The sequence below is a fragment of the Marmota monax genome, unplaced genomic scaffold, assembly GCF_021218885.2.
Source record: "Marmota monax isolate L192 unplaced genomic scaffold, Marmota_monax_Labrador192_F-V1.1 WCK01_AAM20220418_F8-fsc00284, whole genome shotgun sequence".
Lineage (NCBI taxonomy): Eukaryota > Metazoa > Chordata > Mammalia > Rodentia > Sciuridae > Marmota > Marmota monax.
The window spans coordinates 1,186,411-1,212,343 of NW_026694275.1; the positions used below are offsets into that span (position 1 = coordinate 1,186,411).

The following is a 25,933-nucleotide window of genomic DNA, read 5'->3' on the forward strand; positions in this document are numbered from 1 at the left end:
AGGGGAATGTTAGAGTTCGTAAACAAGTCTGGATGGTGCCTGGCAAAACGCCTGAGGGAGTGGTTTGAGAAGTAACAAAAACAAGCCATTAAGTGTGGAGATTCCTTATTGGTTGACTGATGTATCTAGTTTATGCTAATTAGATAAGCTCTGTGGAATGTATAAATACTGCTCCTGTCCTGCAATAAACGGCTCCTACTCCTGCTGTATCAACGTACACAAGTTATTCGTCACCCCCCGGTTATTTTGCTGCAGCCAGACAGACTGCGGCAAAGGGCTATACAGTATAATGGTTAAGTACATGGGCTTTGGTATCAGATAGACCTAGGCTGCAATCTTGGCTCTGTCCCTGACCAACTTTTTTTATCTTGGGTAACATCCTCAATAAAATAAGACAAATGTATCCCCCTTATTTTGTGGTAGTGTGAATCAAATAAGATACTATTTATAAACCAAAGTCAAATGATACATAAATGGTGCTATAGTTTGAATGTCCAAATTCATGTTGAAATTTGATCCCCAATATATCTGTATTAGGAGGAAGGACTTTTAGGAGGTGATTAGGTCATGAGGTCTCTGCCCTTGTAGATGGGATTAATGCCTTATAAAAAGGGACAGAGGCAACTAGCGAGGGACTTTTGCTCTTCTGTCCCTTCTGCCACATAAGAACACTGTTTCTTTTTCTTTTTCCCTTCCACTTTTTTTTTTTTTTTTTTTTTTGCCATAGAAGGATGCAGTGAGGAGATACCCTCACCAGACTATAATGTTGCTGGTGCCATGATCTTGGACTTAGCTTCCAGAATTATGAGAAATAAAATTCTATTTATACAAATTACTCAGTCTAAGGTTTCCTGTTAAAGCTGCACAAATGGACTAAGACAAATAGTATCATTTTTGTTAGCCCTACTCTACCTTCTACTTTTGCAGCCATATTTTGGTCTCCATTTTTAACCTGAGACAAATACATTTATAAGATCCCAAACCCCACATTTCTCTCTGACTGCATCTTTCATAGATTCTGTTCTTCACTTTTATGGCTACCAATTTACTGACCCTTCTATTGTCAGTAGATTAGACTCTTCTGGGCCTTAAACTAACTATTCCGAACCCTCTAGATAAATATTTCAGTTTTCCATTCCTTAGCACTCACTGGATCAAAGACCTTCCACCATTCCCAACATAGGTTAAACTGATCTGTGTAGGTGTCTATCTGGAGGATACAGTGCTGAAGAAATAACATAAGCAAATGGACTGGATCCATTGCAAGCATTCCATTGACCTTAGCTGAAATATTGATCAATTACAAATCTTTTCTTCCTCATTCATACTTGACTAATCTAACTCACTATGGTAGCTATCCTAAATACTTGTTATTTTCAAGATTGTAAATCTACCTTTACTTTCTACTAATTTTTACCTAATACATTATGGAGCCTAGTTATCCACAAGGGTTCCCTAACCTTCCTTCTCCCCACCTCACATTCTTTCCTTTGCTATTATTCATTCCTTCATCCTTTCCTTTGTTTCAGAGGAAATGGCTGCTTTTATTCTCAAGGCTCTTCCTTTTGTCTCTGTCCATATTTCTATTCCCATGATCTCTCTGGGACCTGGGATCCTTCAATCTTTCCCCTTTCTCTTAGACTTTCTAATCATTTTCCTTTCACTAATTCCTTCTTTTCAGTCTATACACATGCTTATATCTCCCCAATCTAAAACAAAAACAATTTCCTTAAGCAACCCTCTCTTTTTTTTCCTTTTATTGCCAGTTGGAAGAAATACCATTTTGCAGAGCCATTTATTCCACTCAGGAAAAAGAGCCTGCTGAGATTTATCAAATCTGCTTGCCAATACTTTACTAATCCCTGTATTAGGACTTTCCTTTTATAGCCTAACAGAACATGGTGCCATCTTACTGGCCCAGATCCCATCTGGATGTAAAGGTGACTGCTCAGGTTTTTCTGTAGACCAAAACTTTTATCTTTAGCTTCATGAAGGAACAAATAAAATTCCAGATGGACCCTGAGAAGAACCTATGGCTACTGTAATCTACACAAAAACAAAAGACTTAAGGACAGGGGCTGGGATTGTGGCTTAGTGGTAGAGCGCTCGCTCACCTAGCAAGGACAAGGCCCTGGGTTCAATCCTCAGCACCACATAAAATAAATAAATAAATAAAATAAAGATATTTTTTTTAAAAAAGACTTAAGGACAAATTAGGTGTCATTATTTTTTTTTTCTTCTTTAAAAGAGAGCTGGAGGGGCTGGGGATGTGGCTCAAGCAGTAGCGCACTCGCCTGGCATGCATGCAGCCTGGGTTCGATCCTCAGCACGACATACAAACAAAGATGTTATGTCCGCCAAAAACTAAAAAATAAATATTAAAATTCTCTCTCTCTCTCTCTCTCTCTCTCTCTCTCTCTTTAAAAAATAATAAAATAAAATAAAAGAGAGTTGGTGCTTTGGAATAGAAAAGGAACTGAGGGACATAAACGTCTCTCTAGAAAGAAATCATCACAAAGTAGGATTTGATTTTCTGTTGTTAAGGCAATAAAGTGATATGTTTTTGACACAGATGAAGTAAAGAACATGTTTGCAGAGATTAAGAGTTCTTTTTTTTTTAATAGATGGACACAATATCTTTATTTTATTTATTTATTATGTTTATTTGGTGCTGAGGATTGAACCCAGTGCCTCACATGTGCTAGGCAAACCCTCTACCACTGAGCTACAATCTCAGGCCAGAGACCAAGAATTCTGATCAAGGATGGCTATGATCAGAAGTTCTTTTCTAAAACTGAAAATACATAAAGCAAGGAGACTTAAGACTACTGCTCAGTACTGTTGGGTGCTTGTTCACTATGGCAACAAATAAATAATAAAGAAGAGGTTTTTACATTAAAAGAGAAATATAACTTCAAAGCTACCATGGAGGCACATTACAATGGGTTTAACAAATGGAACAGAAAATTTTGTTTGCATTTGAAATAAGGGAGAAAAACTAGGTAGGAGGGGAATGAAGTAGTTCTATATGCTTAGGGCAATTTTGCTTCCTAGGGGATTTTGCCAATACATGGAAACATTTGTTTGTTATAACTTAATGGAGAAGTATGTGTGCTACTGGCACCTAGTGGGTAAAGGCCAAAGATGATCCTAAATGTCCTACATTGCACAGGGTAGTTCCCACCTTGATTATTTGACACAAACTGTCAATAGTTCCATATCTGAGAAACTTGCTCTATATGTGACGAAAATACAAATGAGCCTAAGGCAAGTAAAATGGTTGAGTAAACTATGGTGAAAAAATTGAAGTAATATTATAGTGTAGATATGGTCTTCCTGGTCAAAGAGAAAGGGAATGATCTGGGACTCAAATGGGTCATAAAACTTAAGGAGGCAACTAATGAGAGGGGATAGAGTGAGAAGGGGACTTGAATGGAAGACAGAGAACCTTAGATCAAACTCTTGCCTCTATCACTTAGCAATGTGTGTGACATTAGACAAGATACTGCAACTTTTTAAAAATATTTTTTTAGTTGTTGATGGACTTTTATTTTCACTTATTTGTATGTGGTGCTGAGAATCAAACCCAGTGCCTCACGCATGCTAGACTGCTGAGCCACAACCCCAACCCCAAGATACTGCAACTTTACTTTATCCATAAAACAGGGCAATACTTCCTTACACCTCATGGGATAGTGATAAAAATCAAATGTGATCTATAAAGAGATATCTACATGTAAGTTATTAAATGAGTAGAGAAACATGGATAATCTGGATATTTGCTGTCAGGTGAGCTGAATGCAGAGTACCTGATAAATCCCTTATCTACTTTCATGAGAATTTATTTACCCAAAAGGTACTGTGCCTAATAAAAGAAATGGGCTTTCAAATGGACATAGAAAGAATAAATGACTATATAAGTAAAATGGTGGAAATCTGGTTGTAAGGGGACCAAGGGACATGGACAAACATCAGCACTCCAGTCTTTAAGAAAATAATCTCCAAAATTCAGGAAAAAAGACAGCTGTGATCCTAAGGAAAAAGTCTACAGGGGAAAATAACAAAAGGATAGAAGACTTTCAAAAAATAAGATCATAATTATCTAGACACAAATAATTCCAATAAAAAAAATCAATGTCACTATACAGAAATGGGTTTTCAAGTAAACTCATATATAAAAATAACAGTGTCATGGGAAATTCTGCTCAAACACAGGAGACTGGCCCTCAGCATTTCTTTCCTCTCCCTCCTAAGACATCACTAAAAGGAGTAAAATAATTACTAACCCACAAGATCACAGAGCCTAGGAGAAGATATATCAGTAGGCAGGAGGTTTCAACATATTTCTAGAGTACAGGTGGAGAAGTGACAAATAACATAACAAGATGGAGGAAACTTCAACCTAAAGTGCCTGCAGAGGGACAATAATGATGACAGTAATAAAAACACATATTAACTCATCCAACCTTCACAACAGTCCTATAAAGTAGATATCATTATTTCCCCTGTTTGACAGGTATGAAAGTTGGGACACAAAGAGATTAAGAAACTTGCTCAAGGTCACACAGCAGCAGAGTCAGGATTCAAATGTAGGTATTATGGCTACAAAGTTGAGGTCTTAATCTCTACCTATATGAAGGAGTTAATTTGTTTACTTAGAGGCACCAGGTACCACAGAGAGAAGAGGCACTTAGCCCTAAGAAGACGGGTTTGTTAGAAAATCTAAATTTACTATTCTTGAACTCACATTCTCCTCTCCAGAGCCATGCAAATACTGTGTCTCCCATATTCTCATTCTCATTCTCTTTCCCCTTTTCTTTTCTTTTTCTTAATTTCTTTTGGATACTGAACTCAAGGGTACTTTACTACTGAGCCGCATCTCCAACCCTTTTTATTTTGAGACAGGATCTCACTAAATTGCTTGGAGTCACTAAGTTGCCCAGGCTGGCCTCAAACTTGTGATCTTCTTGCCTCAGCTTTCCAAGTTGCTGGGATTACAGGCATATGTCACTGCACCTGACCCATGTCTGCCATTCTCAATCATTCACCATCTATTTTACAGGATACTCTTTCTATATGCACCCACTAAATGTTGGTATTCTCTTAGGACTGTCTTACGTCTTTTCTTAATATATACACTCTACCTGGGTGATCTCATCCATAACTAGAGTCCCAATAGATACCTTTATGTTAATGACTCCCTAAATCTGCATCTCCAAACCAAACCTCTTTCCCGATGTCCAAATCTGTACTTTGACTGCCTACTGAATACCTCCACTGAGCTAAGATATTGCACAAAATCACTAAAAAAACAGTATTTGTCTTTCAATACAAACTTGTTTCACTTCCAGCACTATTCCTTTGCATTGCCTCACCCTCTAAACCTGCCACCCAACCAATAGCAAACCTGATTCATTCTGGACTCTGCCACTTTTCTCACCCCACATCTCAAGTTCTTTATTCATTGAAGAGTTAGTGAATATGTAAAATTCTCTAGGAACTGTGCTAGCTAGTGTTAGAGATAAAAAGATGAATAAATAATAAGCCTACTTTCAAGGAGTGCACAGAAGAAGAGATGGGCATACAAACGATCATAGATATAGTGTTAGAGGAAAAGAAATGTAGAGTTAAAACATGCTATCATAGGAAAGAGTGGAAAACATTACCTGGGAAGGTACACTCCAGATAAGAATTGAAGTTTGAGCTGAATCATGAAGGGTGACTAAGACAATGCTGATGGAGAAGGGAAAGGTAGGAAAGAAGAGTGTAAAGGTATTGCAGATAACGTATGTCAAGACACATGTTTATGAAAGAAACAATATTTTAAGAATTTAGGTAGTTCAATAGGAGTATAATGCAAGTTATGACATGGAATATGGCAAACAATGAGGTCAGAGGACAGCTAGAGACAAATCATAAAGGGCCTTATATGTAATGCTCAGGTATTTGTGTCTATCTTATAGGACAGTGATTGTCAAATTGTGTTTCTCAGAATCATAGGGATACTTTAGTGAAACAGAGATACTTCAAAGTTTCTGAAAATGTAATTCGGATTTTGCTTTAAATATAATTCTTTTAAAATGTTATTTATTTATTGGTATGTGGTGCTGAGGATCAAACCTAGTGCCTCACATATGCCAGGCAGGTGCTCTGCCACTGAGCCACAACTCCAGCCCTTAAATATAATTAAAAATATATATTTTTAGTTGTCGATAGACATTTATTTAATTTGTTTTTTATATATTTTATTTATTTATTTATATGTGGTGCTGAGAATCAAACCCAGTGCCTCACACATGCTAGGCAAGCACTATACCACTGAGCCACAGGCCTAGCCCTAAATATCATTTTTGTTATGGTAAAATGTACATGACAGTACAAATGTTTCTCAACTCCTGACAGGGTTATATCATGTTAAACTCATCATGAGTTGAAAATATCGCAAGCCGAAATACATTTAATACATCTAAGCTACCAAATATCAAAGCTTAGCAACTCAGCACACTATAGCATCAGTTTGTCCTCATGAATGTGTGGCCGACTGGAAGCTACAGCTCGTCACCCATATCCAGCATCACGAGAGAGTTATCTATTGCTACCTAGAGAAGACCAAATTCAAAATTTGAAGTATAGTTTTTGTTGTATACATTATCACTTTGTACCAGTGTAAAGTTGAAAATTCATAAGTGGAATCATCATAATTAGGGATGGTCTACATACAGTTCAGTGGTTAAGTACAAATTGTTGTGCACTATTTTAAAGGTATTTCAAAAACTGCACTTAAATAACTCACTACAATGTCCTATATATCAAATATTAACACACTAACACATTACCTTGTACATCAAGGTTAATTAATTTTTCTTCAGTCTTTGAGGCAATTCCTCAATGCACACATTCATCATTGCATCAGTCAGTTGTGTAGCAACAAATGAATGTGAAACTCCATATATTAAGATGGTATGGTATTAAAGATGGTTTTGAAATTGACCAATTATGCTGTCATATTGTATACATATACAAATATGTCCCAATGAATTCCACTATTATGTATAATTATAATGCACCAATAAAAAGAAGAGAAAAAAGAAAATTCTAAAAAGATTAAAAATAAAGATGATTTCAGTGCATTTTTTAAGCATTGGGTATGTCTTATTAGACATTTATAGTGATCCAACCTAGGATTTGAATTTCCTACTATTCCTAATTCAAGCTCCTAGACCAGTTTAATAATTGAAGATAATCCTGATTTTGTAAAGTGGACCATTACAAATGTGTATTTCCAGAGCTGGGGTTGTGGCTCAGCAGTAAAGTGCTCCTCTAGCATGTATGGGGCACTGGCTTTGATCCTCAGCAACACATAAAAATAAATAAATAAATGTCCAGCTACAACTAAAAAAATATTTAAAAAAATTTTTTTAAAAATATTTTCTTAGTGTTGATAGACATTTATTTATTTATTTATTTATTTATTTGTGGTGCTGAGAACTGAACCCAGTGCCTCACACATGCCAGGCAAGTGCACTACTGCTGAGCCCCAGCCCCAGCCCCAGCCCCAAAACATTTGTTTTTTTAAAAAAATGTCTATTTCCAACTATTTATCAGTATGAGCCAGGATTTTATTGTTAAATGTGTCACCAGAGAAAAATTATTGAAATAAATTAGATGTAAAACATTAAACATAATTGAAAGTGTCATCCATAATTCCTATCATGTCATGTACTAAAAATTAAGAATGTTCACTTCAACTTTATTTCTAATAGCAGAAGTCTGGAACCAACTGAAATATTCATCAATAGAGGAATAATATAATACATATGATGATACACTCACACAATATGCAGATATGGAAAACAATAGGGTAGACCTGTACATGCTGATGTGGAACAATCTAAAAAAATATATCAAGTACAAAAAATATGGCGAAAAGTGGAACAGTGTACATAATACTTGTATAAAAAGAGAAATTATCTAGGGATGTGAAACTAGGGATTTGTGGAAAGAGAAAAAAATTACTATTGTCATATGGTATTTTTAAACACTTTTATTTTGAAATAATTATGGATTCTCAGGAAATTGCAGAAGAATTTCCAAGGAGGTCCTGGGCACCCTTCACCCAACCTACCCCAATAGTAACAACTGTATGACAATATCATAACAGGAAATCAATGTTAGTACAATCCAGAGACCTTATTTAGCTTCACTATTTTTATATATACTCTGTGTATGTCCACATATGTATAGTTCTATGTAATTATGTAATAGGCATAACTATCTAACCACCACCAAAATCAAGATACAGAACTATCCTTCCTATCACAAGAAGGCTGTCTCGTGCTACCCTTTATAGGTATCCCTTCCCCCTCCACTCTCAGTTCCTAACTCCTGGTAACCACTGATCTATTCTCTTCTGTAGTTTTATTATTCCAAGAAAGTTATAACCAGTTACAGAGAATCAACTAGTGGTTGCCAGAGGTTAGGATTGGTGATAAGGTCTGATTTCAAAGAGCTAGAACAAGGGAGTAGTTTGCAATTAAAGAACTATTAAATATCCTTGATGTGCTGCTAATTATATGACTCTACACATGTATTAAAACTCATAGAACATCAAAATAAGTAAATTTTATTTTATGTCGAATTTCAAAAAGTGAAAAAAAGAATGTTATAGAAGCATCACAGTATGTAAACTTTTGTGATTAGCTTTTTCTTACTTATAATAATTCATCCAAGTTGTTGTATCCATCAAAAATACTGCATTCCTTTTTACTGTCAAATATTATTCCATGGCATGGATGTACCAGTATACTTAACCATCCCCTGCTAAACGACATTTTGGTTCTTTCCAGCCTTGGGCTATTATGAATAGAGCAACTGTGAACCTTCCTGTACCGGTTTTTGTGTGAACATACATTTTTTTTTATTTGTCTGATATACATGCCCAATAGTGCAATTACTGTGTCTTATGGAAAGCATATGTTTAGTTTTACAGGTATCTGTTGGACTATTTTCCAGAGTGGGTGAAACATTTTTACATTCCTATTCCCAATGTATGAGAGAGATAATTTCTCCATATTCTTACAGGCATTTGGCACTGTCACTAGTTTTCTTTTAGCTATTCTGAGAGGTGTGCAGTAATATCTTATTGTGATTTTAATTCTTATTTCCTTAATGATTGAGGATGTTGAATATCTTTTCATGTGCTTATTGTCATCTGTTTATGCTCTTTAGTTAGATATCTGTTCATATCTTGGCCCATTTTCCAGTGGGATGTGTTCCACTTTTGAGATTTAAGAGTTCCTCATATATTCTAGATACAAGTCCTTTGCTGGATATATTGCATTTTTTATCATGGAAACTTTTGATATGCAAGTTAATGTAAAGAAAGAGATTGTGATAATAAAAAGTTATAATATTCTATGGCTTGAAGATTGACTTACTTAATGCTATAAATTTTAACATAAATTTACATATACCTAAAATAAGGTTTTAATCTACTCAGATATTAGAGTTTGCTAGAAGGTTTTATTTAAAAACAGTTCCTCTACTTGAAAAAGAAGGCAGATAAATATGTTAAAGATGATGACAAAAAAAATGAAAGCTTTTAAAGAGAGTTAAATATGATCTAAGAGGTTAGAAAGGGGGATGGGGAAAGAGTGAATAAAAGGAAGTTAGAATTGATTATGCAAGCTGTATGCATGTATGGAAATATCACTCTGAACCCCATTAATATGCACAATTAATTCACATTAAAAGTAAAAATAAAAATATAAAAAGAATCCATGTTACTTATGTGGGTTTGTTCAGTTTGTGAAAATTCAGCATATATACTTATGATGGTTATACTTTAATGTTTGTATATTTTAACTCGATAACACAATTTTTATATATCTTTATTTTTATTTATTTATTTATTTATTTTTATGTGGTGCTAAAGATCAAACCCAGGGCCTTACACGTACAAGGCAATTTTACCACTGAGGTACAACCCCAACCCAGATAACACAATTTTTAAACATGTCCTACAATACTGTCAAGATAAGAAATACTTAAGAATAGAAAAAATGAGACTTTAACAAGTAAAATTATTGAGAGATAGTAAAGAAGTTCTAAATAAATGGAGACAGAGTGCTGGCGATATAGCTCAAATGGTAGAGAGCTTGTCTAGCATGGGCAAGGCCCTGGGTTTGATCCCCAACACGACAAAAAAAAAAAAATGGAGAAAGACTAAATCTATATGTATAAATTTAGAAGCCTCCCTATTACTGGGACTATAGGCATATGCTACTGCATTGGCTCAACTTTGATTTAATGGAATAAAGTATCAAGAAGCCAAAAAAGGCATATAATATGACATATATGATGATACACTCATACAATATGCAGACATGGAAAAGGAGGGACACTGCTTATTAGGAAGGAAAGGATGGATTTTTAAATAAACAGTGCTAGGGGAAATGGATATTTATGTGGAAAAAGAAAATGGGACCCCTACGTTATACCATGTACAAAAAATAGTTTTTGGTAGATTAAAGACATAGACGTGAAAGGCAAAACTGTAATATAGGAAGAACTCTGTGAAGACCTTGGTACCAACATACACACACTGAATTTCTTAAATATGACACAAAACAAAGTACTAATAAATGTGAGAGGGTAAAAAGATAAGCCAGAGATTAGAGGGTAAATATCTGCAAAACACACAGGGATGAGGAGATTTGCAATAAATATAAATACGAATGATTACATATTAAAAAACCTACTTTTTAAAACAAGTAAGAAAACACAGCACTCAGCGGAAAAACAAGTAAGACAAACAGGCATTTTACTGAAAAGAAAATATACATGAGAAATAAAATATGAAAAGGTGATCGACCCTTTAGCCCTCAAGGGGATGAACATTAAAAAATACACCTACTTAAGTGGCAAAACTTAAAATTCAGAAAAAAAAAACAATGTTGGGGGAATGTGAAGTGACAAGGATGCTCATACATTTGAATACACACTTTGGAAGAAACAGTTTGGAGTATAGGTACCCAATGACTTAACAATTCTACTGGGTATATAATATAGAAAATTCTTATACAAATACGTCAGGATACATGAGCAAGAACATTCATATGAGCATTGCTGATAATGGTCAGAATCTAGAAACAACTGAAATATACATCAACAGTAGAAACAAAAAATAGTATAGTCATATGGTCAAATACAATATAGAAATGAAACGAAACACAGCTATAGACAACAGAGGAATCTCTCAAATAGTGTTGAGTGGAGGATGCAAGACACTATAGATTACATATACTATGATTCCATTCACATAAAGGTTAATCATTAACAAAACTAAATGAGACATGTGACGTGGAACACACTTTTAATCCCAGCAACTTTGAAGGCTAAGGCAGAAGGATCATAAATTCCAGGCCAGCCTCAGCAACTTAGTGAGACTCTGTATCAAAATAAAAACTTAAAAAGACTGGGGATGTAACAGTAGTAAAGCACTCCTGGTTCAAGTCCCGGTACCAACACACACACACCTAAATGATGCCATTGATTGTGTGTGTGTGTGAAAGAGAGAGAGAGATACATATATACACACAAATACATACATATACACATACATACTCCTACCAAGAAAAGTAAGAGAATCACTATTGCAAATATCAGTGGCTACCTGGAGAGGGAAGGGAAGGGTCATAACCTGAGAGTGGTATGCATGGTTGCTAGAAGGGTTTTGTTGTTCAACCTAAGTTGTTGTTACATGGGTGTTCACTTTATTTTTAAACTATATACATGACTTACACAATTATCTGTATATATGCTATATTTTACCAAAGAAATGAAACTAAGAGTGAATCACAAGTGTTGCTAAGCAGTGTGAAGTTTTTTGAAGTGCTTGACTCTAAAGGTAGCAGTTACAGAGGGAGTTGGGATTGAAGGAATTTGGGCACATATGTTCAACAAAAATACCTGTAGAAAAATATTTATAGCAGAACTATTCATAAGCACTATTCATAACAGGCCCCAAATGGAAATTACCCAAATGCCCATCTAACAGTAGAAAGAATAAACTGAGTTGTATTCATCAGTAATATACTATATAAAATGAATGAATTACAACTACATGCAATACTATGGATGAATCTCACAAATATGCTGGATTCAGAAATATTACTGGATTCAGAAAAAAACAGGATATACAATTAAATTTGAATTTCAGATAAATGAAGAATAATTTCTTAAAATATTTTTTTAGTTGTAGTTGGACACAATAGCTTTATACTATTTATTTATGTGGTGCTAAGGATTGAACCCAGGGTCTCGAACGTGCTAGGCGAGTACCCTACTGCTGAGCCACAATCCCAGCCTGAAGAATCATTTTAATGTTAAGTATGACACACATTCAAAATAATTTGTCACTTATCTGAAATTCAAAATAGACTGGGCATGCTATATGCTGTCAAGCAACTTTACACTGAGTGAAAGAAGTCAGACACAAAGAAGTCCATACCACAAAACTAATCTAGGACTAGAAGTCTGGATAGTGGTTACCCTTTGTGGAGATTAGATGGGGGCACAAGTAGCACTTCTGGAATGCTTGAAATATTGTTTCTTCATCTGGGTGCTATTTACATAAGTGTATTTCACTTTGTGAACATTCATTAAACTGTTCAATTATGCTTTGGTCACTTTCCTTTATGTATGTTACACTTCAACTGAATAACCTATCTGCTATCTATCTGTAATCTATAATCTACCTGGCAGTGGCTTAAATATTTTATATTCAAAATCACAGTAAAGCTTAGCATGATAGTATACACCTGCTATCCCAGCAACTTGGGAGGCTGAGGCAGGAGAATCACAAGGTCAAGGTCAGCCTCATCAACTTAGTGAAACTGTCTCAAAATAAAGAATAAAAAGGACTGGTGATACAGCTCAGTGGTAAAAGTATCCCTGAGATATCCCCATTTAAAATAAATCACAATAAAAATAGGGATAAACTTAACAGGAAATGCACAGCACCTATATTGACTAAAAGGGAGAAAAATACCACAAGTTGATAATTTAATCCGGAATATAAATGGTCTACGAATATAAAAGTATATGCAACTTCTGCTAAGTGAAGTAAGCCAATCCCCAAAAACCTAAGTCCAAATGTTCCCTCTGATAAGTGGATGCTGATCTATAATAGCGGGAGAGGGGAACTTTGGGAGGAACTTTGGGCAAAGGGGATGGAGGAATGAGGAGGGGGCATGTGGGCATGAAAGGTGGTGGAATGAGATGGGCATCATTATCCTAGGTACATGTACAACTACACATATGGTGTGACACTACATCATATACAACCAGAGAAATGAAAACTTGTGCTGCAGGGCAGCAGCAGAGCACTTGCCTAGCATGCATGAGACACTGGGTTCGATCCTCAGCACCACATAAAAATCAACAAATAAAATAAAGGCATTCTATCCATCTACAACTACAAAAATAATTTTTAAAAAGTTGTGCTGCAACTGCGTACAATGAATCAAAATACATTCTGCTGTCATATACCTCATTAAAATAAACAAATTAATTAATTAAAAAGCATATACAACTTCACTAATAACTGTAGAAATGAAAATAAGATACTATTTTCTTTCCATTTATTAAATTGGTAATAGTACTTCAAAAAGTTATGTTTCATATCATGCCTTCTTGGGAGTTTGGTAGCATCTATGTTAAAATGTAAAAAGATTTTGGGAAAATGGTCCATTAAAGATATTCCAGATTGCTTCTATTCCCAAATGTAATTCTTGTGCTGGTCTTAAGCCAAGAAGGTGCTGGAATCAGCCAAGAAAGTGAGGTTGTAGGATGGACCCACGACCTGAGAGTAAGTGATGTAGGATTTTTCATCTCTGATGCCTCCTCAAGGGGATGACAAGCTGACTAACAACATGACTGCTGCTACAGTGCTGGCTCACAGACAGAAACCATTGCATCTTTCTTGCTTAGGTGGCTGCTATGACTTCAGAAGCACTAGCAGCAGACTTGAGCCTCAGTGAGCAAAGGAAAATAACAATATACTTATGGGAACCTAAAAACAAGCAGGATGCTTAGAACCCAACTTTGATGAAATAAAGCTGCCAAAGAAAACAGACAACTTGACTTAACAAAGGCTTTCTGGAACTAAAAGAATGAGATACCATTTACCAAAACCAACAGCAATTATCATTCCAAATAAAAAACACCAAAGCCATTCCAATTTAACTCCAAAACTAGATTCCCTGAGGAAAATAACTTTATAAGCCCAGGATGTGAAAGGGGAAGTTCTGGGGAATGAAAATGACCAAATTATGTTGTGTGCATGGACAAATATGTAACAATGAGTCTCACTCTTATGTATAATTAAATGCACTAATAAAATTTTTTAAAAAATAAGGCCACAGTATATACTTCAACATCCTTCTTCTTGCTAATAAATAAAACAATGAAACAATAGAAATAAATATAATCAGAGATAATTTTTGTTGTACTGATATGATTTTTATACCAAGTAACTCAAGACTCTAGTTAAAAGCTATTAGAACAGACAAAAATGGCCAAACAAATACATGAAAAAATGTTCAAAACCTCTAGCAATTAGAGAAATGCAAATTAAAACTACACTGAGGAGCTGGGGTTATGGCTCAGGAGTAGAGGGCTCGCCTAGCACATTCAAGGCCCTGGGTTCGATCTTTAGCACCACATAAAAATAAATAAAATAAAACTACACTTAGATTTCATCTCACTCTAACCAGAATGGAAATTATCAAGAATACAAGTAACAATAAATGTTGGCAAGAATGTGGGGAAAAGGATACACTCACACATTGTTGGTGGGATTGTAAATTGGTATAACCACTCTGGAAAGCAGTAGGAATAACAGTAGAATGAATCCGACATAACTTTCCTATATACATATATGAAATATGCCATAGTGAATCTCATCATTGTGTATATCCACAAGATAGGATCCAAATTAGAATAAGATACATTCCATGCCTGTATAACATATTGTCCTATGTAACTAAAAATAACCAATAAAAAAAGAACAGAGAGCTAAATTATCAAGAAGGATGAATCTCAAGATAATAACATTGAACAACAAAATAATAAATCACAGAAGACACATATACTATGAAACCATTTATGTTTAAGTTTAGGAACAGGGAAAATATCACTATATATTTTTGAAGGATACAAGAATGAAATAGATAATGTAAAAGACAATCACCACATTTAGAATGGTGGTTAAATTCACCCCTCATTCTGAGGCAGCCTGCTTTAATTCCTTCCTCTGTTCTACAAAAACTACTAGAAACCTCACTGGACAACTCTATCTCATATTTCTCAGCTTTTATCCTATGTAATCATGCTGAAACAGTTGATACAGGTCACAATCCCTTCTTTATAGAAACACTTACCTTGGTTTTCTAGATATTACTATCCTCCTGTCTCTTCAATCTCTTTGACTATGTTACCCTTAGCCTTAAAATGAGTGGCTTCTCATTAATACTTAAGAGTTGTCTCTCTCCTACTTAGTTTCTCCACACTACTTTCCTACCCATAGATTCTAGCCAACCCAGATGTTGTTTCTAAGCTCTTGTCCTGAATTTCCTACTTCCTCCTGGACTTTTCTAATATCCATTCCAAATCTGGCATGTGCAAAATCAAACTCATTATCTTTCTTTCCACTATCTGCTTCCTATATATTCATGTGTCACTTAACAATAGCATACACTGTAAGAAATGCATTGTTAGACAATTTCTTCATTGCTGTAAACATCATAGTATACTTACACAAACTAAGATGACTATGACACCACTAGGAGATATAACCCTCTCTGACCACCATTGTATATGTGGTCCATTGTCAACCAAAACATCATTATGTGGCACACACACAAACTTATTTTCTGTTTTCATACTAGCTTCCTGTTAGCTCTTGGCTTCTTTCACTGGATCTAAGACTCTACCATGATTTTGTCATCAGCTTCTTGCCTTACAAATCAAATCTGATATTTGGGTACACTACATTTGCCCCACTCCTAGTAATGTAACATGTAGCAACATTCTTGTGGGCTATATCCACACTCTGAAAACATTGTAGAGGGTCTAGCAACTTTTCTACTTCTCAACAGGGACAAAGTCATTTCCTTTTACAGAGAGACTTCCCTTTGGGAATGGTGATTTGGTAGCTAAAGAAACTGCATCCCAGTGGTAGAAACCACACCCCTAAAGGCCTCTTCCACACTCTACCTCTACCCCAAATGTTGACAAGCATCCTATCAAACTTCATTTGGAATTGTATATAAATATTAATAGGCTCCCTTTATTCCTCATTCACCACCACTCAGAACAGATAAAAACACATAGGAGGGAATTAATAATTATGAAGAAGCTATTATTTACTAGGAATTATGCTACTATTTACTAGAAATTGTGTTTTACAAATATGAGTTCACCTATATCCACAACTCTAAGGGGGTATATATTCTAATACTATTTTACAAATGAGAAAACTGAAGCTGTGAACCTAAGATGGGAAAACTAGAATGCATATATAAAAACCTCTAATCCAAGCAAGGCATGGTGGAGCACACCTGTAATCCCAGCAATTTGGGAGGCTGAGGCAGGAGAAAGGCAACTTAGTGAGGTCCTAATCAACTAAGTGAGACCCTGTCTCAAAATAAAAATTCAAAAGGGCTGGTGATATTGCTCAGTGGTTAAGTACCCCTAGGTTTAATTCCTGGTACCAAAATAAAGGAAAAGAAAAAAAATACAGCATTAATCATTGAATATAACAAATGTAGATAGGAAAAATTGATATATAAACAAGTGAAATAAACACAACTACAGATATACAGAAGATTAGAAATATAAAGTAAATCTACTTATCCACTTCTAGTGTTTTGTCAATAAATCTGAAAATCTAATAATATGAATAATTTTCTAAGAAAATATAAATTACCAAAATTGATTCAATATACAGAAAATCAAATCTTCAAGAAACCTTCAAAAATAATTTCCATTTTAATATAAATTCTACCAGAGCATAGCAAAAACTTAAAAGCTTCCTAACTCCTTTTATATAGTTGACAAACCTTCAAGCTAAAGCCAAAAAAAAAAAGAGAGCAAATACGTAAAAAAAACAACAAAGTTATAGGTCACTTTCTCATAGGAACAGGTTTGTAAAAGTTCTAAATTAACAACAAATATATTAAATCCAGCAGTGTAAAGGAAGAATAATTTCTGATTGGGGGGCTGGGATTGTGGCTCAGTGGTAGAGCACTCGCCTAGCATGGGCGGGACCCGGGTTCGATCCTCAGCACCACATAAAAATAAAGGCATTGTGTTGTGTCCATCTACACCTAATAAAATAAATATTTTTTAAAAAATTTCTGATTGGTCAATTAAGGAAATGATGGAACATATATTTTATAAATGTCAATAGGTTCAAAAAGAAAAACTACATGATAATTAACTCTCAATCAATGATAAAATTCAATACTCATTTCTTATTTTAAAAAATATATAATACTTGGGGTAGGAGTGTAACTCTGTTAGAGCAGTTGCTTAGCATGCATGAAGCCCTAGGTTCAGTCCCCAGCATCATGCACATATTGGAAAAATGTAATTCTTTGGAAACTAGGAATAAAAGGTCACTTCCTTAACTTGAAAAAGTATATTTGCCAGAAATGTATAATACATAGTTAAAGGGAAAACACTAGCAACTTTCTGGTTAGAGTGGAAAAAGAAAAAAAAAGATAAGGATGTTTACTATCACTGGTACTATTAAACATACCAACAAAAGATAAGAAGGGAGGAATAGATGTCTAAAAGGAAGAGACCAAGTTGTCTACTTGAAAATAATATGAATACCCACCTCAAAAATCCATAAATTTCAACTGACAAATGATAAGAAACTTAGAAAACAATTCATCAAGGTAATTAGATAAAAGATCAAAAATTTAAAAGTAATATTTTTGCAAGACAAGAATAGAAAATAAAAACATAGACATTTGGGCTGGAGTTGTGGCTCAATGGCAAAGCACTTGCCTAGCATATTTGAGGCACTGGGTTTGATCCTTAGCACTGCATAAAATAAACGAATAAAATAAAGGTATGCTATCCATCTACAACTACAAAATTTAAAAAAAGAGATATTTAAAACAGCAGCAAAGTCTTTATTGTTGTCGTAGCATGATCCCTGCCCTATGTATGCCTTGTCCAGTCACCTGCCATCTGCCACTGTGGACTTCTGGACTGTTCTGGTGCTGAATGCCCTCAACTGTCTGAGCCCCACCTGGTAGAGAACAAGGACTTTGGGTTACTTCCCCCAACTACGCCCCCTCTCAGCAGGAAGCAGTTTGGAGATGTCATCATCACCCATTTTTCCATAGATATGGAATGTAGAAATTGACAGTGGGGAAATGTAACAATGGTCCACTTTATGCTTTAAATATTACCCTTGCTGCTCTGCCACTGCAACTTATTTTTTACAATGGACATGTTTCTTTCTCTTCCTCTCTACCTGCTCTCTCTAATCTCTCCCCCTCCATAATCTTAGGGGTAACAGGATTACCTTTCTTCCCCCATCCTAGGCAGATTTATCTGTCACTGAATACACACTCACCATAGGAAACAAAGCAACCCAGATCTTGGGGATGGTACCAGAAGATCTCAGAAATGACTATCTCCCAAATTAACAAGTGAATTATAACTCCAGACAGAGAACACATGGAATGTACCTTTGAGTCACCTCTTTAAAAGCCCCTTGTTCATGCTGCTGGGCAGAATCACAGCCTTTGGGACAAGAGTTCCCTGTGTTTCTCCTTTGTTAGCAAAACAATAAACCTTCTTTTTCGTTTTTCTCAAAAAATAAAATAAAACAAAACAAACAAAAAACAGCAGCAAATACTATAATACTCTGGAATAAGCCCAACAGAATTTGTGGTATAAGAATTGTATTAAAAAAATCTAGTTGGGTGCAGTGGCACACGCCTGTAATCCAGCAGCTGAGGCAGGAGGATGGAGAATTCAGTCAGTGTTAGCAAAAGCAAGCCACTAAGCAACTCAGTGAGACTCTGACTCTAAATAAAATACAAAATAGGGCTGGGGATGTGGCTCAGTGGTCGAGTACCCCTGAGTTCAATCCCTGGTACCCCCCCCCCCCAAAAAAAAAAGGAAAACCACAAGCAGGCAAGCAGATGTGATGGTGCCTGCCTGTAACCCCAGCTCCACAGGAGGCTGAGGCAGGAGAACCACAAGTGTGAGACCATCTTGGACAACTCAACAAGATCCTCTCTCAACATAAAATAACATGGCAGAGGTGTGTAGGTCAGTAGTAGAGTGCATGCCTAGCATGAGAGAGAATCTTGGTCCAAGCTCCAAAACAACAACAAAAAACAAACACAACAACAACAACAACAACAAAAACCTACAAATCATACCAAATGACATAAATGAAGATAGATCTAATGCAGAGAGATTATGGTTCTGGATAGAAAGACTAAATTCTCCTTAATGTATTAGTTGAATCCAGTGCTCTAGAAAAAGCCCCAAAAGACTTTTTGTTGTTGTTGTTGGTACCAGGAATCGAACTAAGAGGCACTCAGCCACTGAGCCACACCCTCAGCCCTATTTTGTATTTTTTTAAGACAGAGTCTCATTGAGTTGCTTAGCATCTCAGTTTTGCTGAGGCTGGCGTTGAACTCTCGATCCTCCTGCATTTGCCAAAAGACTTTTAATAGTACTTGACAACTTGATTGTAAAATTCATCTGGAAGAAAAATATCAAAACAATTCTGATAAAAGAAAATTGAGGGGAATTGTACTCCCAGAAAGTAAAACATACTATAAACTAGAATTATGAAAAGGTCTAAGAATTTTAAAAAATCAGCTAATATTAAGGATAAAATAGAGTCTAAAAATAGATCCCTCACACATATGGTTAGCTCAATACACCAAGATACTAAGTCTATTCAGTGAATAAAGGATTTAATTATTTATTTTTTTGGTTCTGACAGTTGAACCCTGGGCCTTGTGCAGGCTTAGGCAAGCACACTATCACCAAGCTACAGCCCCAGTTCAAGGAATTTTTTTTCAGACAAAGGGTGATAGAAAAATTGGATATTTATGTTGGCAAGGGGAGATAATCATTGATCCCTATTATCTTGCTTTATGGACAATGACTACTACAAGACAGATAATGGAATTAATATGCAAGAAAAAAACTATGAAGTTTCAAAAAGGAAACATAGGAGAATATCTACATGATTTTGAATACACAGAGATTTCCTGGAAAGGATGCCAATAATACAAAGTGTTAAAGAAAAACCTGATAAATTGAACTTTATCAAAATTAAAATTTTGCTCATCAAAACATGGCTGGGGTTGTGGCTCAGTGGTAGAGTGCTTGCCTAGGATATAAGGCACTGGGTTCAATCCTCAGCACCACAAAAAAAATAAACAAATAAAATAAAGGTATTGTGTCCATCTACAACTAAAAAAATGATGCCATAATAAAAAGACAGACAAGTTGTAGACTGGAAACAAATATTTGCAGTATGCACACCTGCCTTGAATTCACAATACATAACTCCTACAAATCATCAACTAAAAGTTGAACAACTTAATTTTTAAACATGGGCAAAAGACTTGAGTAGACACTTAAAAAACTATATATGGGGCTGGAGGTGTAACTCAGTGATAGAATGCTTGCCTAGCATGTATAAGACTCTGTATCAGATTCCTAGCAAGACAAAATTCAAACCAACCAAAGAAACAAACAAGATATATGAATAGCCAGTAAGTATATGAAAAGATATTCAACTTTCACTATTTTAGAAATGCAAATTAAAACCACTGTGAGATATCATTTGCCATCTACTAGAATTTCTAAGACATCTTTTTTATGACGATGCAGAAAACTGGAACTCTCAAACACTGCTGGGTGTCAAATGGTACAAACCATGTTATAGAACTAAGAATCACTTTTAAGTATATATTTACTGCCTTCTATTCCTAAATTTAAAGTCAGGAGAAATTAAAACATATTCACAATAAGACCTATACACAGGCAGCCTTATTCACACAGAATAGCTAAAAACTGGAAAAAAATTTCTATCAACAGGAGAATAGGAAACCAAAAAAAATATGTGCCGCAGTCTGGCTGGGCACAATCAGGAGCCACTTGTCAAAAGAAACTAACTTTATTTTTAGAACCACACACGACAAACAAAATAGTCTCTCAGGAAAAACCCTCAGAGCCTCAACTGCCACCACCGGCTTTCCCCAAGCCTCTCTCTCCCACACAAGCTTCTCTCCACCTCCCACAATCCTCCTGCTCTTGAGGCCGATTGGCTGGGTCACGTGGGCGGAGCCAAAAAAGTCCCCCAATGAGCAGCTCCGTGGTCTGAAAGGGCAGGGAAACAGTCCAATGAGCATCACCGCAGAGGAGCCAATCAGCTAGATGTTGCTGGGGCCGAGGAGCCAATCAGCTAGATGTTGCTGGGGCCGCTGTGAGCCAATCATCAGCCAGCAGCTGGAAGTTTGCTGGCAGCTGGAAGTTTGCTGGGGCCCCTTTGGCTGTGGCTCTCAACATCTCCCCCTCTCTGTTTAAACAACAAGCATGTGGCTTAGGGACCGTGCCTGTTAGGCAGTCCAATTCAACATATGGTCCTTACCCGTCATCGGATGAACTGACCTCTAGGCGTCAGCCTCCTGTCTTAGGTTGGTACCACTGCAATTGGATCATACCCGTCACTGACTACCGGTCCAGCATACAGCCATACTTGTGGATAGGCCTTTGCACCTGTGGGGGGGTGAGGTTCTTTGCCTCACCTCTGTTGGCCCCCAAATTTTAGACCATCACTAGTAGAGGAGGATACAAAATGCCATGACATTAAGCCAATTGAGGGCTCCTAAATTGTACCACCGGTGACACCATCAGCAAAAATACTCCAGCACTACCACAATTCGCTGTACCAACAGATAGTTCACAATGCATACAGGTGAGCTCACAATGTGTCCAGGCAAGTTCTGCAAGCAGTTCAGTGATGGCTATTGTAGAAGCTGTAGATTGGTTTTATCTTTCACTTCACCAGCACTGGGATGAAGATAGGAATTCTGGCAATAATGGCTAAAGAAAAAATTATGTAACATTCCAGAAGGCACTAAAAGAAAACAATTTTCTTAACAATTTACATTGTCTTCACCGGCACTGGGATGAAGATAGGAATTCTGGCAATAATGGCTAAAGAAAAAATTATGTAACATTACAGAAGGCACTAAAAGAAAACAATTTTCTTAACAATTTACATTGTCTTCACCGGCACTGGGATGAAGATAGGAATTCTGGCAATAATGGCTAAAGAAAAAATTATGTAACATTACAGAAGGCACTAAAAGAAAACAATTTTCTTAACAATTTACATTATCTTTAAGAGAATTATTAAATATAATGAAAAGGAAAGGTGAAAGTAAACAGATCTGTTAACCTTCTTTTTTGTTTACATATTAAAACAATCCTCAACAGTTGTTTACCCAATTTAAATTAAACCATATGAATCACGTGAAAAAAAATATTTGGATCCATTTTATCATGAGCGCTCATCATATATGATATATGGACATACGTACATTCAAACATAACACAAAACACAAGTGTGCACACATAATATAATACATACAACACATAACATTATAGTAAAGGCCTTATAACTTTTTACAGGTGAAATCTCCATTGCAATGTTTAAAAACTCTATAGTCAAAAAATAGAACTGATCAGCAAAACATTAACCTAGGTCTGTATGAGCTCAAAAAACAAAATAGAACTTCATGATATGGCAAAGGGCAATAATAAAATAGATATTGAAAAAAGCATCCTGGTTCTGTTGCAGATGTAAGAATAGCCAAACTGGAGTTTTGGATATCAGTTGTTATGGATTTGAGCCAAATCATCTTCTTTTTGGTCTGTAGAAATCGCTTTAGTTAATCTTTCTGGAATCCAAATCGGCTGCTGTTCTCCCTGTGGAAACACATAAACAGACCCCCAACTCCAGACAATTACTGGGTCAGGACCTTTCCATTGTCCTGTTAGAATATCCTTCCAAAGTACCTTGGGCTTATGTACATTTTTTGGACACATATGCCTTTCCACAGCACTAAGTCCTGATGAATCCAAATTTAAAAAGTTTAGAGTAAAAAGGGTTATTTTAAGTTTATCTTTGGGGAATATATACCCCTTCCCAATTCCTTCTTTTTGCTTTAATAAGTACATTTTAATAGTTTGATGAGCTCTTTCAACTATGCCTTGTCCCTGTGGATTGTATGGGATTCCTGTTATATGAGTAATGCCAAATGTTGAGCAAAATTGTTTAAAAGAGGTAGAAGTATAACCAGGGGCATTATCTGTTTTTAACTGTTTTGGAACACCCACAGTGGCAAAATTTTGTAAGCAATGAGCTATAACATCTTTAGTTTTTTCTCCGGCATGAAGGGAGCCCATCAAAAATCCAGAAGAAGTATCAACTGTAACATGCAAATATTTTAATTTTCCAAATTCTGGCAAGTGTGTGACGTCCATCTGCCAAATATGGTTAGGTATCAATCCTCTAGGATTGACTCCAAGATTAACTTGTGGTAAAAAGGTCACACAATTTTGACATTGTTTTATTATTTGTCTAGCTTGTTCCTTAGTTATTTTAAAACGCTTTTGTAAAGTATTAGCATTGACATGGAACTTTTTATGAAAATTTATAGCTTCTTCTAGTGTAGAGAAAATATGTATGTCATGTGTAGTTTTATCTGCTAAATCATTGCCCAAACTAAGGGCTCCAGGCAATCCTGTATGTGCCCTGATATGTCCTATAAAGAATGGATCTTTTCTGTCCCAGATTAGACTTTGTATAGTGGAAAGCAAAGAGAAAACAGTAGAAGAAGGGGAAATCCTACCAGCATCTTCAAGAGATACTATAGCATTAACTACATACTGACTATCAGAAAATAAATTAAATACAGAATCTTTAAACATCACAAAAGCTTGTAAAACTGCATTAAGCTCTACCTTTTGAGCTGATTGTTTGGGTACTAAAAATGTAAAAGTTTGATCAGGGGTAACTACTGCTGCTGTACCATTATTTGACCCATCAGTGAATATATTTGGAGCATTCATGATAGGTGTTTTTCTTGTCATTTTTGGAAAAATTACAGGATGCAATGACCAAAAAGACAATAAAGGATTAGATGGTAAGTGGTTATCAAATGAAACATTAGATTTGCACATGATTATTGCCCAAGTATTTAACTCATTAGCTAACTCATCAATTTGATTCATAGTATATGGAGTAATAATTTTATTGGGAGAAATTCCAAACACTCCCTTTGCTGCTTTTATTCCTTTGAGTATTAATTGTCCTACAGCCTCAGGATACCTAGTAAGAATAGTGTTAGGAGAATAAGATAAATGTATCCATAATAATGGACCTTCTTGCCAAAATACTCCTGTAGGAATATTTTTTGTTGGTAGTACAATAAATAATAAAGGCAAACTTATATCAATTCTATCCAAATGCATATTTTCCATATATGTTTCAATGATTTTTAATGCCTTTCTTGCTTCAGGCGTTAACATTCGGGGTGAATTTGGATCTGATGGACCTTTTAGGATATCAAATAAAGGTCCCAACTCTCCTGTTGGTATACCTAAATAAGGCCTTATCCAATTTATGTCTCCTAATAACTTTTGAAAGTCATTAAGTGATTTGAGTTGATCTACTCGTATTTGAATTTTTGGTGGACGGACCATGGTTGAGGATAATAGAACTCCTAAATAATTAATTGGAAAATTTAATTGTACTTTATCTATTGCTATCTCTAGATTATAATTTTTTAATAAGTTTGTAAGTGTGGCATAACATTCTAGCAATGTGTTTTTATCTTTGTGTGCTAATAATACATCATCCATATAGTGAAATATTTGTAGTTCAGGATTTTGATTTCTAAGTGGCTGGATTACTTTGTTAACATAAATTTGACACATAGTTGGGCTGTTAGCCATCCCTTGAGGGAGTACTTTCCATTCATATCTCTGATCAGGACCTTCATGATTCAGTGCAGGGATAGTAAATGCAAAACGTGGACTATCCTCAGGATGAATTGGAATTGAAAAAAAACAATCTTTAATATCTTTAACTAAAACATACCAGGTTTTTGGCAAAGCAGACAACTGAGGAATCCCTGATTGAGCAGGTCCCATAATAACCATCTCATTATTAATGGCTCTTAAATCTTGCAATAATCTCCATTTACCAGATTTCTTTTTGATGACAAAAATGGGAGTATTATGGGGAGATACAGAAGGTTGTATATGTCCTTCTGCTAATTGTTGTTTGACCAGGTCATGGGCTGCTTGTATCTTTTCTTTAGTCAGGGGCCACTGAGGAACCCATACTGGTCTTTCTGATTTCCAAGTAATTTTTATTGTCTCAGTGGCCCTTTCTGAAAATCCAACCCATGTCTGTCTGTTCCTTGATCTATTTGTATTGGTGCTGCTATACCTTGTTCTTGTTTTTCTAATCTTTTTCCTTTCCTAAAACCTTGTCTAGTCATAATAGTGGGTGCATTTTGGTTGATGTTATTTGTTAATGTCAAACCTAATTGATCTAGGACATCTCGTCCCCATAAATTTACGGGAAGATGATCCAATACATATGGCTGTATAGTTCCTTCACATCCTTCAGGATCCTTCCAATCTAATACCATTGCACTTCTATGGGGATTAGTCGCCACTCCTAGGCCTCGAAGCGTTTGAGTGGCTTGTTGTAATGGCCAATGTTTTGGCCATTCTTGACGAGAGATGATGCTAAGGTCTGCACCTGTATCCAGTAGCCCATTAAATTCATGTCCTTGAA

The 25,933-nt window shown here is 35.7% G+C and overlaps 1 protein-coding gene across 3 annotated transcripts in view; it reads right to left on the minus strand.

The window, feature by feature from the left end:
- Nucleotides 1-25,933, minus strand: part of Kif4a (kinesin family member 4A) — a 144,372-nt gene that overhangs the window by 86,592 nt on the left and 31,847 nt on the right. The gene's annotated exons all lie outside the window — the stretch shown is intronic.